Source organism: Myodes glareolus, chromosome 15 (genome assembly GCF_982192425.1).
Source record: "Myodes glareolus chromosome 15, mMyoGla1.1, whole genome shotgun sequence".
Taxonomy (NCBI): Eukaryota; Metazoa; Chordata; class Mammalia; order Rodentia; family Cricetidae; genus Myodes; species Myodes glareolus.
This window is the reverse complement of record NC_142040.1, coordinates 35,289,529-35,307,766: the sequence shown is the minus strand read 5'-3', so window position 1 is coordinate 35,307,766 and position 18,238 is coordinate 35,289,529. Positions and strand designations below refer to the sequence as shown.

The 18,238-nt window shown below is 45.9% G+C and overlaps 1 protein-coding gene across 1 annotated transcript in view; it reads right to left on the bottom strand.

The window, feature by feature from the left end:
• Positions 1 to 17,703, bottom strand: part of Elovl7 (ELOVL fatty acid elongase 7) — a 70,111-nt gene extending 52,408 nt beyond the window's left edge. The window contains exon 1 of the mRNA XM_085676726.2: positions 17,566 to 17,703. The gene's annotated coding sequence lies outside the window, so the exon portion shown is untranslated. The remainder of the gene's footprint in view (positions 1 to 17,565) is intronic.
• Between the last annotated feature and the right edge of the window lie 535 nt (positions 17,704 to 18,238).

Below are 18,238 nucleotides of genomic sequence, written 5' to 3'. Positions count from 1 at the left end.
ACATGAGCCCTTAAAAACAAGGTGCTGTGTCTGGCCAGGAGGCAAAGGAGCAAATCATTGCCGCCCTCGAGACTTCAGGCCCTCACTCAGGGCTAGAAAGAGGCCCTTTTCTGACTGCCCAAGAAATGAGAACCTTAGCCTTGCAACCACACAGAAAGAGACTCTGCCTAACTGACCTTGGAAGTACTTTTCTCCTGATAAGAGAAGAATATGGGATCGTGGAAATAGTTCAGAGCCTAGAGGCCCTTGCCACCAGATCGGTGGCCAATCCCAGAAAGTCACGTGGAGGAAGCACAAAATTGTAGTTACAAGTTGTCCTCTGACCTACACATGTATATACTAATGCATACTGCAGCATACATGAGTGCGCGCACACACACACACATATAAATAAATGCAAAACATTAATAAAATGAGCCCAATCAACCAATCAACCAAGGCTTTGGGCCTTGTGAAGCAGGCATGATAGTAGACACATCAGCCATGCCATTAATAAATTTGTGCTGTTTAAATTCACTGACTTCGTGATGCAATAAAAAGCTAATAAACTATCTGTTTAACCTAGCAGCCATTTGTTGAGTCTGTTCCACGTGTGAGGTTTTATGACAAGTGTTTGGGACGGAAAACGTGGTAGATATTCTCATGAAACTCAAAAGCACATAAACCCAATGGAATCTATGCCAGAGGTCAGCACAGAATACCGACGGGAGAAGCCTGGCTGGGACACCGTCCTCAGACTCCAATCACTTCCTCTTCTACAACTGTGTCTCCAATCACTTCCTCCTCTATGATGCGCTTTCCCAATGACCTGGATCAATAACCCAGCACAGAAACTGCAAGCGGTTTCTAAGCTTTATTGACCCCCCAATGACTCTGAGGTCATTCCCCCTCACTGGCATTTCTGCTGAAAGTTCCTTTCTCCTTCCTTCACCCCTTCTGCTCACGGTCCCTGGCCCTTATTAATCTCTCGTTTGGAATGCTGCTATAACTTATTAACCAGACTTCCCGACTTGTCAGCTTTCCATTTTGCTCAATGTCACCAGAGTCCTCTAATAAGGATTAAGTTGACCTACTATTCTGTGCCCCGTGCCATGTTTCTTCGAAGACTGCCTACAGAAAATAAAAACTGTGCTTGCTTCAAATCTCAAAAAAAGAAAGAAGGATAAGGCAGGTGACGGGCAAGGTGCTTGCTGAACACATGACCTCTACCCCACCTGGCTCTCCTCTCTCTCTCTAGCCTTGTCTCTTGCCTACTGGCATACTTCACCCTGCTTCTGCTGTCCTTGGCGGGAGTCCCAAAAGGACCCACCGTAAAGATATGCTTCAATTTCCCCTCGTAACTATAAAGCTTAATCTACATGGCTGATCAAGTTCCCAGCAGGCTTTGGGTTTCCCCTTTGGCTGAACTATTCAGGTAGACTGCTGGGGGTGCCCAAGGCAGACTCTTATCACAGCATATGGCAAGGGGGATGAGGATGGGCAAACGATTTCCTGTGGCAGGAGCCAGGTCCAGAAATCAAAGGTAACCGTTTGGAGATGCCATCAGAAACCTGACATCCCCGTGACAGGGAAGCGTGAAACACTTGTTGAGCTAGGTAGAGACTAGCTGAGGTCTGGCTGAGTTGTGAGGTGAGTCACTTGGGATGCAACTTGCTTAGTCTTTGTGTATAATGGGATTATTTATTGACTGAGGGTTGAACAAACACAAACAGACGAAAGCCTGAATGGCCCCCCACCGCGACTGGAGCAGTTCAAGTCGTTTGAAAAACACTCAGGTAATGCCTTCTAATATACAAGCACCTTACCCCTCATCATAAACCTTGTTTTCTGCATGGGACAAGGCAGCATCCAAAAAGTATCAGCGAATAAACTAATAAAGATGTGAATATTTTTTTAAGGAAGTGTTGCGGGCAGATATGAGATCTGAACGATTTCTTAAGGAATGGTAGGAATCGGGGGCTTTCCGGTAGTAGAAGAGAGAAGCCTCCTGAGGAGAGGGAGCAACTGAAGAGTGGGACCAGATGCTGTGGAAGAAGTGTGGACTTCCCAGAGGTGAGACCCTGTGTAGAAGCTCCGTGTGGGAAGAGCTCAACCACACGGTTCTCCAGCTCCCACCACACTGACAACCCACGCTCACTCCAGACCAATGCCTGTGACACAGACTCTTGAGAATTTGGCTGGAGGCCAATCAAGAGAGACAATTAGGAGTGGCCCCGACGGCAGAGAGAGTAAGCGTGATTTCACAGCAACCACCTCTGAGAAATGAGAACTCGGTCTCATTTAGGGCACAGTTTGCAGATGTGTGTGGGGGACACCGTCAAGAACATTTGTGAAGCAATACAGATGGGCTTGGTGACTCAGTCATCAGAGAGAATGACTAACGCTTCCGAGGTTGGGGCCACCAGATTAGATAAGCAACGGGGACAGAGAAACGGGTTGAAAGAGCAGGGCATTGGGAAACCACGGTGTGACAACCTTATGCATCATTCAGGTGGAGATGCTGGGCAGGTATTTAAGAGGAAGGCCGGGATGAAGGGTCTGCAGGGTTTGGAAACCGCCACACCTTGTTGTGGATTCAAACTGCAGTAACAGATGAATGAGAATGGTGGTGACCTAAGGATAGACCTGTGGAGAATAGCGCTATTTAAGGAGTGTGCTGGGAGAGAGAATCCCAGAGATGGGAAGGGAAATGTCAAAAAGACAACAAAAACATAAGTGAGGAAATTCTGAAGGCAATGAAAACCATTTGCATGGCAGATAGGTCATTGTTATGGTGAAGAATGGCTTCTACCTATGGCTTATGTTAGGGAGAGAAGGCTGACTCTCAAGGCAAAGCCAAATGTAAAGATGGGATAAATCAGCCTACTTCAACAGCCTGTAGTTGCGAAAGCTAGAGAAGAGAGAAAATAGGCAAAATCAACCTTAGGTCATTCCCATGGTGTTGGTGTTTTGGATTTTTGTGATGGGTGTTTCCACGCATCACAGGTTGGTTGCCAAATCAGTTATTAGCCGAGGCTAGCTCTCAGCTTTCCTGGTATACTTCCCCCTACCAAGGCAGCAGTGAGTTCCTTCTCTGAGAAGAGAACATGGGAAGAAGGGTATGATCTAAATGAGTTACTAGGAGGCAGGAATGGAATGCTTCCTGGGACCCAAGTGTGAGCTAAGGCCCCTTTGCCAAGCTTGCGCAGTGCTTCCCACATGCTGGGGTTGCCCAATTGACCTGGACATATGTAGCTGTAGACTGCCAGCATGAGGAGGCATGGATTTCTTCTCTTGTTCACTCTATGCCCAATACCTGGCACTGACCTGGCCTCATTGAGATACAAACAAACAAGCAAAAAATCATTACAGAGAACTCACCAGCAAAATCTGCGTTTTGTTTTTGTTTTCATCAAAGTAGTAGTTTTTATCAAAGTAGGCAATGATATCAAATGCTTATGGTTATAAAATGTAGTTAGGTAGAGGGACCCCCCCCCCCATGATAAGAATCTCATTGTGTAGCTCAGGGTAAATTTGAATTCCTGTTCCTCCTGCCTCTGCCTCCACCTAGTTAGTGCTGAGATTACAAACCTTACACCACTATGTTTAGCTAGTAGGGGGCTTTTATTTTTGTTACATACATCTATTTATGTGTGTGGGTATGTGCGTATATTTAAATCTAGATCCCACATATGAGAGAAAATATATAATACCATCTTTCATTTCCATAGGAGGGCTTTAGAATTAGTGAAAGAACAGGATCACTGTTGGGGCAACGGGAAGTAAACATCCTCCTGGTGGCACACAGCATCACCTGAAGAACATGAAGTAATACTGATACTTGGGTCTTCCGCCAAAATTCCAGACTTAATTGGCCTTGGCAGTAGGCATCTTTGTACAGCTGAATGGCGTTTGCTGTCTTAGAGACCGTGTAGGCTGACTCCATTCTCCCCATCCCCGCTTCTTCCTCCCGAGTCGCTGAGGTTACAGGTGTATGTCATGCATAGCATGGACAATGGGATTTTTTTTTTTAAGTTCACAAATGATTCTATTATGGAGCCAAGGTAGAGAGCGGCTGAGTGAAAGGATTAAGTCATATTGATCAGTGTGTAGGGAAGATTGAAATTCATGAACTGATCAATTCTTCCTTTATCCAGTTTTCAAGAACAAACTTTGAGAGACTTGGATTACATCCAGGGACCACTGGAGTATTAGCTCAGAGTCGTTTTGCCGAATGTATATGGAAATGAGATGAAGATGAAGGGACCAGTGGAGACCAAAGGTCACTAAAGAGGGAAGAGACGCAGAGATCGGCGAGCTGAAAAGCCAGAGGCTGTGGCTTGTGGAGGGGACATGAGATCTAATTACAGGCTCTTGGCGTCTTTCCAGCTAAGCTGCAAAGATAGGCTTTGAAAGTGGGTGGGGACCATGACAGAGGTTATCAGTCAGGCCAGACAAGGAAAACCTAGACTGCCCACACCCCAGCACCTGAAGGGACTCTGGAGTCTACAGAGCGGCAGCAGGTGTGGGGCTGGAGAGCCAGCCACCGCACAAGACACACCGCACAGAATAACAGAACAGATGCCGTGCGAGGAGCAGAAATTAACTCCGAGAGAGATGTTCAAAGTGGAAGAGGTCTTGAATTCATTTTTTCCATGGAAGTAAGTTCTTGGAGAATGTGGCACCCAGCAACTGGGGGAAGTCAGCTCGGTCCCCCAGATCCCGTGACCCCTTTATAAAGTGAGACTAGTTTCCACTTCTTCCACACACACACCATACATGTCAGCCATTAAAATACATTCCTAAATGCAGCCACTTTGCAGAAACAAGGGAACATGTCACATTCTACCCCACTGCTCACCTGGGAAGATATAAGAAGTGATGTTTTATAGGCCTTGGTTATATGTGCCTCCAGAAACTGAAATTAAGATCGAAACAAGACCTGTCCTGTACCAGTGATTATGGCAAATCTTTACAAATGTCATCATAAGGAAACAGAAAATGTTCTTCTTAGACAATTTGTGGAGGATCCTCAAGTACCACATATTTTCCTTCTGTAAGGAAAGGAAATAATAAAGGACAAGGAAGACATCTTTCCTAGTATGGTTTTATTCACCATAGAATGGTGATGTCTGAAATAGTTCAATAATTCCTATACTCTTTAAAAGGCCATCATGAAAAACACTGCTCAGAAGGGATCACCTTAGGTAGAAGTCTAAATTCTAGAAGTGAGCCTGTTGCCTGCCTGGGTCTTCTACACTGGAAGAGAACCGGGATGTCCCAAGTCTCAGCTAGAGATTCCCTTGGCCAAGTTTCCCTGGGACCAGGTCTGGTTCCAAAGGCCACAACAGGATTAACCTTTTTGTGGGCTCAGTTTAGGGAACAGGTGCAACAGTTTAAACCTCAGCTTCCCTCGCCCAAGGCCCCATCCCACTCCTTCAGGTTTCCTAATGCACTGAGAGTTTGGAGATGACCAAGCTAATCTGGCTGTTTGTGAAGCAGGCTGCATAGCCCTCTTTGTCCTTGCCTTATGGGTTTTATTTGAAGATGTTTTCTGTTGCTTACACACTTTTTGACATTGAGTAATTATCTTAAACTTCTTGGGTGTGATATCCCTATTGTATTTTTTTTTAAGCCCTTAGATTTCAGAGAGAAAGTGAAACAGGTAAAACAAGATTACTCTTGAGTCTAGGCGATGATACATCTAGTCCATCTTATCATTCTATTTAATCACGTTGGAAGACTTCCATAATATTTTCATTGAGGAAGAAATGAAACTTTCATGTTGTAATGCCTTTACTTTAGCCTTTAAAAACATGGCTTTTGATATTCATCTACATTATTCTTTTCTCAAGAAAAACTTGGTCAGATATATTGGTGGCACACATCTGTAACCTCAGTACTTTCGATGTGGAGGCCGGTGGATTGATGTGTTTGAGGCCAGTTTGGGCCACATAGCCAATTCTGGGCCAGCCTGAGCTAACAGTGAGATCTTGTCTGAGATCAAAAAGTAAAAGTTTGGGGGCTGGAGAGATGGCTCAGAGATTAAGAGCGTTGCCTGCTCTTCCAAAGGTCCCGAGTTCAATTCCCAGCAACCACATGGTGGTTCACAACCATCTGTAATGGGGTCTGGTGCCCAATTCTGGCCTGCAGGCATACACACAGACAGAATATTGTATACATAATAAGTAAGTAAATATTTTTTTTTAAAAAAGTAAAAGTTCAACAACTTTAAAAAATGGCAACATAAGGCCGGGAGACAATTTTCCAAAATGTTAGAAATTGTTATTTCTGCTTGAAGGGATCCTTCCCTGCTTAAGTTCCTGTCCTGACTTCCTTTGATGATGAACAGCAATATGCAAGTGTAAGCCAAATAAACTCCTTTCTCCCCAACTTGTCTTTTGGTCATGGTAGTTCATCACAGCAATAGAAACCCTAACTGAGACGCCCAGCTATGCTGGAAAGGATGGACCTAGGCTTAGGGAAGGCTGCTGAGACTGTAGTCTTGGACTGGCAAGGCAGCCTTAATGATGCATCCAACTGAGTGCATATAATGGGCCCTCTGGGAGCAGAAGGTGCAGAGGAGCCAGGTGTTTCTGGGAATGTGTTACTCGATATCTAACACTAGGTGCATCTGAGGCTTGGCTTTGGCAGTATCATGCTTGACTACTAATATATGGCTATATTTTTATTCTCTCCCATGTTTATTTTAGATCAGAATACAGATGGGGGAGGGGAAATTTCCCTCTGTCATCCTTGAGTCAGGAAAAGCAGTTAGTGTGTATGTAACCATTTTCCTAGTGCATGTGTAGCATATGTACTCACGCGTGTATGGGTGCAGGAACATTTATACGTGGGCTTGTGTGTGTGTGTCTGTGTGTGTGTGTGTGTGTGTGTGTTGGGGGGAGATCAACATCAGAAATCATCCTTGACCACACTCCACTCTATCTTTTGAGATGGAGTCTCTTGCTGAGCCAATAGCACATTAATAGGTCTGGGTGCCTGACTCTTTGTCCCCAAGATTTTCCTCTCCACTTCCATTTGTCATTTGTCCCTTTGAGCAGAGTTGGTTGTCATTCTCTATGTGGTACCACTGAGAGGGCCTTGAAGTCCTTGCCAATAAGCACAACCCAAGGCTGCCAATACTCCCCAAAACTGTAAGGTTCATGGAGGAAGGGATTCCTCTCTACTCTTTGATTTAACCAATTTGATAACTGCTATGTGCCAAGCAGCCTTCTTGACACTGGGATTATATTAAGTTTCCATTTTCAAGGAACTTACGGTCTTGTGGGAAGACACCCACATAAGCAAAGATAAATACCCACATAAATAAGAGCCACAGAGGCAAAAGTTAGGAAGGAAATGAATCCACCTTTGTAATGTGACAGGGTAAGGGGGGCAGAGGTCCACAAGAGCTGAGGGTAGTCAGGGAGATGGAGGGACTGGAGAGTTATGGGGGCTGAGCGGTCTGGGGGGAGACAAGGACAAAGACACAAGCCAGGGTGGCAGGAATGTCAGGATAGTGGAGGTGGAGTACAGAGAGAATACAAGGAGAAAGAAGCTTCATGCTACATAGACGGGAGGTGGGGTCTTTCTGCAGTAGGGAGAGTGATGCGTTATGCCACAGACCCGGAGAGGTAGGGGTCTCCCGGCAGTGGCGAGGAGCTTAGCTTTCTGTCTGTGTATGAGAGGAAAGCATCAGAGGCTGTTAGTTTAAAGTGTGGATTTTTTTTCACTTCTTTAAATATAGACATATAACTCAAATTCCCCATCTTCACCATCCTTAAATGCACAAGTCACTGGTACTGAATTCCTTCGCGCCGGTTTGTCATCTCACAAACCGCCACCACCTAGCTCCAGAACTGTCTTGAGAAACCAAAACTCTTGCCATAAGCTTTTAAGCACCACAGCCACATGATCTCACTTAGGCTTTTAAAAATTAATTTTGTTTCTTGGCAGAGGTGGCTCGTAGGAAGGCAGTGGGATTTATAACTTATTGCAGTGAATGGATCCAGCATATAATTTGTGGACAGAGCAAACACGAATGCTGCTAATTTGAACGCAGCAACAAGATAATGAGAAGCGGCAGCTGCCTCTAGGTTTTCGCATGCCCAGCGACTTGCATATAACAAGTCAATATGAACGTAATGTTTAAAGAGTTAGTCAGGTTTGGTGACTCAGACCTGCAATACACCAAAATTTGAGGAGCAGAGGTCAACTGAGGCTATGTACAAGAGCCCATCCCCCCTCAAAAGGAAAAAAAATCCAAACTTTTTTAAGTAGAAATTTTTTTCTTAGTGAATTAGGATAATGGGGGGGGGGGTGGAATCCACCTTCAAATCACTCCTAGAGTGGAAGGGTCTGATTGGAGATGGGAATGGTGAGACGGAGTTGAGGAAAAGGTGGGAAATCACCAAAACAAAGTATGTATAAAGGTGTCGTGAAGACATTTGCTAACCAGCAAGCAGAATTTTAAAATTAAATCCCCTCCCCCTCTGCAATGGATGAGTAAATCAAAACTCTCTCTCTGTCTCTCTCTGTCTCATACACACATACACCTGCACACACATGCACCTGCACACGCATGCACACACACACACACACATACGCACAACTATCATGATGCAAGATTGGCAGTGATGGATAAGGTTGATGTAGGTGGCTTACAAATGCCTAATTGCAACACTAACATTAAAGCTAATCCTTTCACAGCCACCTAGGTTTTACTTAACATTTTACATATATTATTTCCTGACTCTCTTAAACCAATAGCCTGGGTATTGCTGGACACCGTCTCAGAGATTACACTATGCACAAATCCTATGTGTTCTAGTGTGTCTCTGGGCCTTCCAAAGCTATCTACTGACCAACATCAAATTCGGGAGACTCTATAGTACTTACTGCTAGAGTTTTAGAGCTAATTAACCCAGTCTTGAGGCACTTGGAGAAATTCTTTCAAAGAGTTCACCTTTGTTGACACCCGGAAGAGAATTATCACTTCATCAATGCCCTATGTAAATTACCAAGAACCGCTACTCATTTGAAGAACATCTTTGCGTCTGCAGCGAAACTGATGAAGAATATCATCTAAAACAAGTCAAGATTCTCTTTATAGAATCTACTTACAAATCTCAGTTTCCCAGAGGTGGGGGTAGCTGGGAAATAGTGCCTTACAGTTTCTGCTTTAAAACAACCAGCACCCCAGTCATTTGAGTGGTAGCACCTTCCTCAACATGAGCGCCCATTTACTTCTCCAGTGATCACAAGTACACGACCTAAATTGACCTTCCTTCTATGCTGGGGTCATCGTGTGATTATAGATACTGCTTTTTTTTTTGAAGAAAATAAAGTGTGAATTATGCAGTGATATGCAAACTATAATCTTACTATTCATAAATTATGAGATACATTCCCCAACACTTGTTTTCTAGATATCAGAAAACAGACCCCCGGGTATATGTAGTAAGCGATAGAATATATAGCTTTCTGAGTATTTTTATTCTAGACCAAGATCAGGAAAAATCTTTTAAATTTTTTGGAGCCCTAGACTCTTAGTTTCTAGGATTAAGGGCACAGATTAGGACCAGAAGTGTAGCTCAGCAGGTAAAGCACTTATTCAGCATACATAAAGCAGGCCTCGGTTAGATTCCTAGTTCTGCATTAACAGACTGCGGAGGCACAAGCCAAAGTTCCAAGCCATCTTTGACTACACAGAGATTTTGAGGTTAGCCTGGGTTACATGAGACCCTGTCTTCAAAACAAAACGATATAACAACAAAAAATCCAAGGACTGAACAGCTGTGACATGCCTTTGCCTGTTGTGGATGAATTAGTCGACAACTCCCCCTTGTTCTTCCTGTCAGCTGATAAAGTGGGGGCAAATCAACGTTGACGTTTCACAGGCATTTTTAGGGAACACACAGTAGCTACCACTATTAAGCCTCACTCCTACCCATCTCACAAATATGACCTCCAACAAGACACTCAGACAGTCACTCAAAGGGACAACCTCAGTTACTAAGGTCAGAGGTTGTGGAAAGGAAGAGTACGGTGAGGGGAAGAGAAGGCCTCTGGCTTGCACTAGACCCCAAAGCTGCACATTTTCCTTTAACACATCCCGCTGTGATTCATGGGAGCCTCAGGACTCAGTAGGTCACCGCACCACCTTAGCGGCACTTTTCCTACTAGTGAATGGAGGGAAGCACAGCCCTGCCCCGTCCACATTCCACAGGAAAGTCTGTGGGAGTGATAAATGTCACCTGTAGACCAGAGTGGAGTTGGGAAGTTTAAGAACAGCACCAAAAATAATTCAGTATACGGGCACACTCGGAGTCAGCGTCACAGAGAAAAACTGACCATAAGTTAGAAAAGCACTTGGGCTCCACCCTGAAGAAAGAGACTCTTCTCCCAGCGTGCTAACTAGACCTGTGGCCTTGGGAGCCTGACAGAGTCAGTGCTCAGTAAGTGCTATTGTAATTTGCACGTTTTTCTTCTTATTTTATAACTTGGATTTTGTTCACTAACCTGTTAATGCCTTAAAAAAATAGCTGTACTTCCATATTATCTGGAACCAGAAGAAGAGATATCTTACCCTTTCAACTTATCACAATAGTAGCACTCCGGCAATTATCAGGTGACACACAGCTGTGATGTCCTTTATCAGGTCAGCGAGAGTGTGCTTCTGCTTTTCCGTGCTCCTGTAGGTGACTTACGGCAGACAGAAAACAGCTCAAAGTTCTACGTATGGGCTCACATTATGAAAAGTGGATTTAAATGCCATATGGATGCCAAAAGTCCAATTAAGAATAAGTACACGTTGACTGTACACCATCAAGATGGGATGCTGCGCAACAAAGACTGCACATGCGCTGGTGGGTTCCAATGGCAACGTTCCCTTGTCTTTACTGCTGCAGGCAACCAGATGGATCAGCTCCAGAGTCAACAGTTCTTACCACTTCCTACAGTGTGGCACAAGTAGCTACAGAAAGCGGCGGTTCAGCTGCTTCTAGTCGACTATTATTATTGTTCATTATTAATTATTATTATTGTTGTTGTTATTATTATTATAGTTGTCAGGGTGACTACTTTATAATTTTTATTATAACATAAATATTTTCCTTACCATAAACTATATACATTTGTACAACCTCCCTATTTTTTTTTAAAGCATTCCTAAGACCTTCCTTCAGGATGAGCTCCTGAGTAACTTTTCTGATATAAGTCATACCCAGACCTTACTTTCTCCAATTTCCAGTTTTCATTTTCTAAGTGGAACAAAAATGCTAAAAACAACGCAGTGCTTGGAAGGCAAGCGCAGGATATTAGCTCTCAAGTCCTTTTGTTTGTTGTTTCTTCTACAGTTTTCTTTTCTGATCTGTTACGTTTTTCCTGACCACGTTTTTAGGCGCTCACTTTTGTGGGAATTTTCCAAAGAATTCAATTTGCCTTTCGCCAAAACAATAACACTCTTTCCTGCTGAACTTCAGCTCTGTCAGTTCCAACACTTACTTATATTATCTATCGCAACCACAAGTGTATCTGGAATCAAAGGGTTTACAATAAATACATACTTCTGTTGAGCAAACAATCCAGCAGCCAGACTGGTACGTGTTACTGGGAGAGTGTTCCTTACCCTCGGGCACTGCCCAGTCTGTGAAAGGAGGTCCTATAGTCCGATTAGATTAACATGTTAGAGTCTCAATACAACTGCTTTGTTTTTCTGAGGGGAAGACCACATGCAAGTTGGCAACATCCAACCGTTTTTTTACCTATAGGAATGACAATTGGACATGAGCAACCTAACATTAAAAAGTAAAAAACACTAACTATATTTAACGTTAAATGGTTTACCCATCACTCATATTTTTTCCTTTGAAAATCAACATTGGCTCTTGCACCTTGGTTTAAAACACTCTGGACATGTGCACTCCAAGCGCCTGAAAACTCAGCACTCAGACTCGAGATTCCTAGGAACATCAGTCATTCTGGCCGTCTTCCCTCAGGTTACCGCCACACCTGCTAGAGTTTTAGGTAAGAGGGTGAAGGGCGACGCCAACCTCGTGTGCTAACTGAATAATACGCAGCAGGATTTGAATACATAGTGAACACTAGGGGCAGTAGTAAATCTTTCAGACCTTAATCTTTTAGGGCCACAAGACCCTGCCCTCTATTGTCTATCCAAAAACACACAAGAAAATGGGTAAGAAGAGTGACAGAGAAGCCCCGGATAAGCCAAAGGGAAGTCATGCTTAAGGAACAAGCACCCTTTCTTTTTCTGATCTCTGCTTATCACATCATTTAATTCTAAAAGCACCAAGCAAATTACAATGGCATTTGAGATAGGAAGAAGAGGGAACTGAAGAATGTTCTGAGCTACTAAAGCCGCTCTGTTGCTGGGTCATGCATTCCTGCCACTGGCCTGAAAGTCTACACTGCATTTATTTTTAGGATTGCCCTACTCCTTGTCAAAAACGATAGTATCATCCTCCTACATCACTTCCTATATCAACCCAGCTATGCAGCGTGGGAAGAATTGAATGTGTAGATGGACCTGGGTTTAAACCCTTGCTGCAAGCCTCTCCTAATGTCACTGCAACACCCTTCCTGCTCTCCTTCTGCTGGGCCCGTAGGCAACACGAGGACCCTGTGTGGCTTAAGGACCCTTGCTGGCTTAAGATGGCATGTGAGAGAACGAACCCAGAATGTTTCTCTGCAGCCAAAACCAACGCCTGAAAAAAAATGACCAAAATTTGCACCTCGCAGTTGTCTATAGAGATTTCTAATTTAAATGTGTTTCTAATTTAAATTTAAATTTGAGTATCCTGTAGGCACCGAAGTACAAAGGATGCTCATACCCTCCATTTTCTATGCCGAAATCTATACACAAGCTGAATATTAGCTAGGCAGGAAATATAAACAATGAAGACAGCTGCCCTGTCCAAATCAGATAGGGAATGAGACAGAACCTGTATAGGAGCGGTTCACAATGCCAAAGTGTCAAACACCAGATGGTTGAGTTACAAACATAATCTTCACAGGTCCTTCCCCTTACCTGCTTCCAGAACCACCCCCCCACCCCAACTATAGGATAAAATAAAAGAATATTCAGTAGGTCAAATGAGGTTTCAGTAAACTTCACCCCTGATGGCCTAGACCACCTCATCTGGGGTGGGGGGCCATTTGTAGCTATGCAAAAGTATTCCCAGTGGATAACACTGAGAAAAACAACCCATATCAGCCTCTGGTTTACAGGCATGAACAACACACACACACACACACACACACACACACACACACACACACACACACCCCTTTCCAGTTCTTAGAACTGCATTTTCTTTCCCTGGATCTCACGTCCCATACACCACCCATTTCTCCATTGCCCAACTCCCAACTCCTCTTCTCTGCCCCCCAGAGAGCTATCAGTCTGTCTCTGTTTTCCCTGCCCCGCCCCATCTGTGTGCGACAGCAGCTTACTACACTGTCCCACTAACCTACACCACCCTGGGCAGGTTTCTACACCTGGCCAGTCACTCTGTCTGACAGGAAGTCAAATGTTTTATCAGTCCATAACTTGTGAAACACCACAACTTTGTCCAAGTTTGGCACCACGCCTTACATTAAAAGGAACAAGTCTGTGTTGTGTTATTTCTGACCATGTTGTTCTACTAATTTTTTTTTTCTTTTTGGTTGGTTTTTGTTTTTTGAGACAGGGTTTCTCCGTAGCTTTGGAGCCTGTCCTGGAACTCGTAGCTTTGTAGACCAGACTGGTCTCGAACTCACGGAGATCTGCCTGCCTCAGCTTCCCAAGTGCTGGGATTAAAGGCGTGCGCCTCTACCTCCCCGCTTTAATTTATCATACAAGTGCTAGGGGGACGCTCAGTGGGTAAAGAAAACACTTGCAGTGCAGGACCTGAGTTTGAATCCCCAGAACCCACGTGGAAGCCATGTGCGCCCATCTTCACTCTTGCTTCTTCTCTCCCCGCTCCCCTTCTGCTTTCCTGCCACATGTATTTCCTTACCCTCTCTTTCCGCCCCCTTTCCGCCCTCTTCATGGTCTACCATGATGATCATAAACGTGCATATACGGAAGCATCTCTATGGATGCTGATTTGGAATCCTTCAGTTACATGTCCAGGAATAGTACAGTTGGATCATATGGTAGTATTTTTTTTTTTTAGATTTTTTTTAAGGACCTCTAGACCGACTTCCGTATACCAGTTTTTTTCATTCCCTCAACCAGTGTTCCCCTCAAGATGTGTTCCCCTTTCCTCATAGGCATCTGGTGTTCTTTGTAGAACTCTATCATTCCCAAGCCCTGTGTGTGGTGGTACACCTACTCCTACCATTTCTGAAAAGGCTTCTTCCCATAGGCCCGTGTTAGTTAACACATGCTTTTAATCAGTCTGTATCAGTTATGAGGAAGAGTTGGAAATTTCACTTCTCTAAAAGATCACCAAAAAAAAAAAAAAAGTTTTCTAGTTTTCTTGAATAGGGTCCATATAGCCCAGGCCGAACTCCAGCGTCTGATTCCCCTGCCTCCACCGCCCAAAAGCTGGGCATACAGGTGTGTGTCACCGTCGCTGTCTTTAGACGATCTGTCTTTTATCTGCCAAATTTGTAGACGTTTTCAACGTTTCAATAAGTTTGAAGTGCTCCACCCTGAATGACTCACATAAACACAGGTAAGAACTGCTCCCCTCTAAAGATCAGCTTATGGTACATTCCATAACATATGATATGAATCATTAAATTCCAGACTCTTTCTCAATGTGATCTGCTAGCGTATTTACAGTGGCTCTAAATAGCATCGTCCTTCTCTATCTTAAAATGGATGTGGGCACAAGAGGCACAGTATAGAAAGTCAACGATTGAATGAGGAAAAATCCTACTTCTTGAACTCTCCCCTTGTCTCGCAGTGTCACCATTCTCATGGCAAGGTGCCGTAGCTTTGGGGATACCCTTCAGTCTTTTCTCCTCACCTCAAACCTTACCACGCACAGCCAATCCTTTGTTGACCTGACCTCTCCAGATTCGTTCAGACCCACAGGTCTTGTGAAAAGATTCCTGTTTGTCCCGACTGCAGTCTCCTGTGTTCTGACGGAATAAGACCTTCAGCTCCTCAATAGCCACTGCCCGTCTGCTCCCTGATGTCTGGTGCACCTTTATTTGTGTGCCGTATTTCCAACTTAAAAAAGATGATTTTAAGCAAGCTTACTGTTGCTTCCTAGTTTGTTTTGAAATCATAGTCTCCATATGATTGGCTCCTACATCACACCAGGAGATGCTGTGATCAGTGAGGATGACTGGGTATTTCAGTGTGGCAATACACACCTAGCAAGGCAGAATTATGAGTATCCTGTAAGACTGGCTTAATTTCTACTATCACCAAGGCTACTGTGCCAGTGCTACCTTCGTTCATGTTGCATTGTAGTCTACAAACATCTATTAAGCAACTACTAGACATAAGGTCTGACAATGGAATGTCTTAAGTTGCTAGGGAATCACCTCACAGAAAGCAAACACTTACACTTACAAAAGAAGATAAGCATTAAGAAATGCGTATTGACTGCTGACTGTGACCCAATTAGTAGAATGCCCAACTAGCTTGCATAAAGCCCTGGCTTCCCTCTCCAGCACTGGATTATTATACCGGCAGTGATGACACATTCCTACAATCACAGCAATTCAGGAGGATCCGAAGTTCAAGGTCATCCTCTGCTACTTAGTGAGACCTTATTTCAAAACCAATAAGAGAAAAGAGCTGTATGACAAGCGACAACTGTCATGTGCACGGCAGGAAAGGGGGGGCTGGTGAAGAATAGATGGGGTGGGGAGCCGGCTGAGAATGATGAAGGCAAGATGAGATCACAGGAAAACTGGAGAAAAGATTCCATGCTTGGGACTGGGGTAGTAGCAGGAGACACCTTGGTGACCAGGTTGATTGTGTCGGAAATCGCTTTCTACAGAAGCTTTGGGAAGACAAGGAGCACATCAACGGAGTATTAGAATGTATCCTCACAGATATCAGACTAAAATAAAGACACGGGCCACGAATTTGAATCGAGGTTAAGTAGACTTGAAAACTAAGTTGCATGAGATCGACCTGTCAGTCAATCTATTTATCTATCTAGCTTTTAAAGAGAGGGTTGAGCATGTGGCTCAGCCTAGAGTTAAAACTTCACATGCGCAGGGCCCACTGTGGTTCGCACCCAGGAGCAGAGAGACAAGAAGAGGGATCAAGAGACCATGACACCAGTTTTGGCTATTACAGTAAGACAAACAAGAAAAGTGTACAAAAGATTGAGAGTCTGGACCCTGATGCTTGAACCTGCACGGTGCTTCGGTAAACTAAAAACGAAGAGAACTCCCGGGCTCATCAGACTAGCAGCCAGGAGCTCCAGGCTGGCTGGAGGCCAAACCCTGAACTGGAAACAGTATCTACTTAACAGGTTTGTGGAAGAGTGACAGCATCAAGTATTTAGCGCCAGGGACCCAAGCACTGGATAAACATCTGCTATGGGGTAGGGGACAGGGATATTTTTTTAACCTAGTCCTCGATGACCTGGGGGTTGGGGGGCGGGGAGAACAATTTCTGCCTGACGGTAAGCTACAAATTGGGAGAATAAGCAAGCAGGGAGTACGAAAGTGGCGGCACTCACTAAAGAGAGAGAGGATGGCTTTTATGAAAGAAACTCAAAGCAGGAGAGATGCGAAATAAAGGATCACCTGGGAGCTCAGGCTGAATGAAAAGGCTTTTGAAGGGGGCTGTTTTAGGGACAGGAGGGGACTCCATAGACAATCGCCGATCGCTAAAAGCATTCCCTGGTGGAAATGGGGCTCGTATGCCCTACTGCGCCCGAACCTGGGTGCCCAGCGAACACTACCGCTCCCGCCCCCGAGTTCCCCAGGTTGTCCCAAAAGGCAGTCCTCCGCACCCAGTAAACTGGAATCAGCGAAGGCTGATAAGAAGGAAAGGCCCACTTCCCACCGCACGACACCCAGGCGATAAATGACAGGCTTTCTTTGGCACTCCATCTCCAGAGCGACCTGTTCCACAGCTGTGAACTCATCCTCCCTCCCTGGCCCGCAGCAGCCATCCCGGGACGGGATGCTGCTCCCGGAGCCAAAGAGGCAGCGCCCCGAGCTCCCGCGGGCGGGCGGGACGCACACAAGAAGCAGGAAGAAGGGATCGCTGGTTTGGGAAGTGGCGCCTGGGAGGCGAGGTTCGGGGGCAGGGAATGTGACCTCCCCGGTCCAAGGTCGAGCACGACCTTCCCTCCCTGAGTCCCACCCATAGCACCTCTGCGCCCTCCGTGCCCCGGGGACCACGACCTTCTCTGGTGCTGCGGGCCGGCAGGGTTCTGGGCGGCGCAGGTGAGCGCGGCGCTCAGGACTGGCGGGCAACCTCGGCGGGAGGGAGGGAGGCCCTGCCCAGCCCCATGCGGCCCCCGGCTCTCCGCATTCCCGCACCGCCCCCGGCTCCGGCCCCTCGGCTAGTACGCCCTTCCCCAGCCGTCCGCCGCACCACCCGCGAGAACTTTGTCCCAGCCCGAGGGGATCGAAGCCCGACAGCCCCTCACTCACCGCACCGGGAGGCGAGCAGCACGCGCGGGAGGGAGGGCGGCGGCGGGCGGTGCAAGCACGGCTCACACAGCGGCCCCTGCTGCCCGGGCCGCCGACCAGGCTGCGAGGGGCGGAGGCCCGCGGGGTGGCACCTGCCGGCTCTCCCAGCCCAGCGCGTCACCCGGGACCGCCCCCGGCCCGCCTGCCCGCCACCGCCAGGTGCCGCCGAGGGGTGCGAGTGCCCTACCAGCCACTCACTCTGTCGCCCACGCCGCTGGCAGAGCCTGGCCCCGGCCGACCCTGGCCTCTGTGGGATGTCAGTTCCCGTTGCTATACTGGTGCCCTTTTTTTCTGAGAATGAATGCCATCAGCTGGGGATCACCCCCACGCTAAACCAAAACACTATGGAAACTGTCATTATAAGTGACTCTGATGAATTAATTCCAGGACAATCTGCAATGAGGAATACCTACTGACCCCGCGGGGTCGGGGAGGTGGCTAGAGGGAAAGAGAAAGAAGAAATGGGAAGCCCCCTTCAATAAGGAGACCAGACCAACAAGATGCACCCCACCACCACCAGAGAAGACAAGCCAGATTCGGACCAGCTCAGTCCCCCTTCTTATCATTAGATGAATTGTTGAAATTAAATTGGGGTTACAGGGGGCTTTTAGGGCACTGCATGAAACTTTTTTTA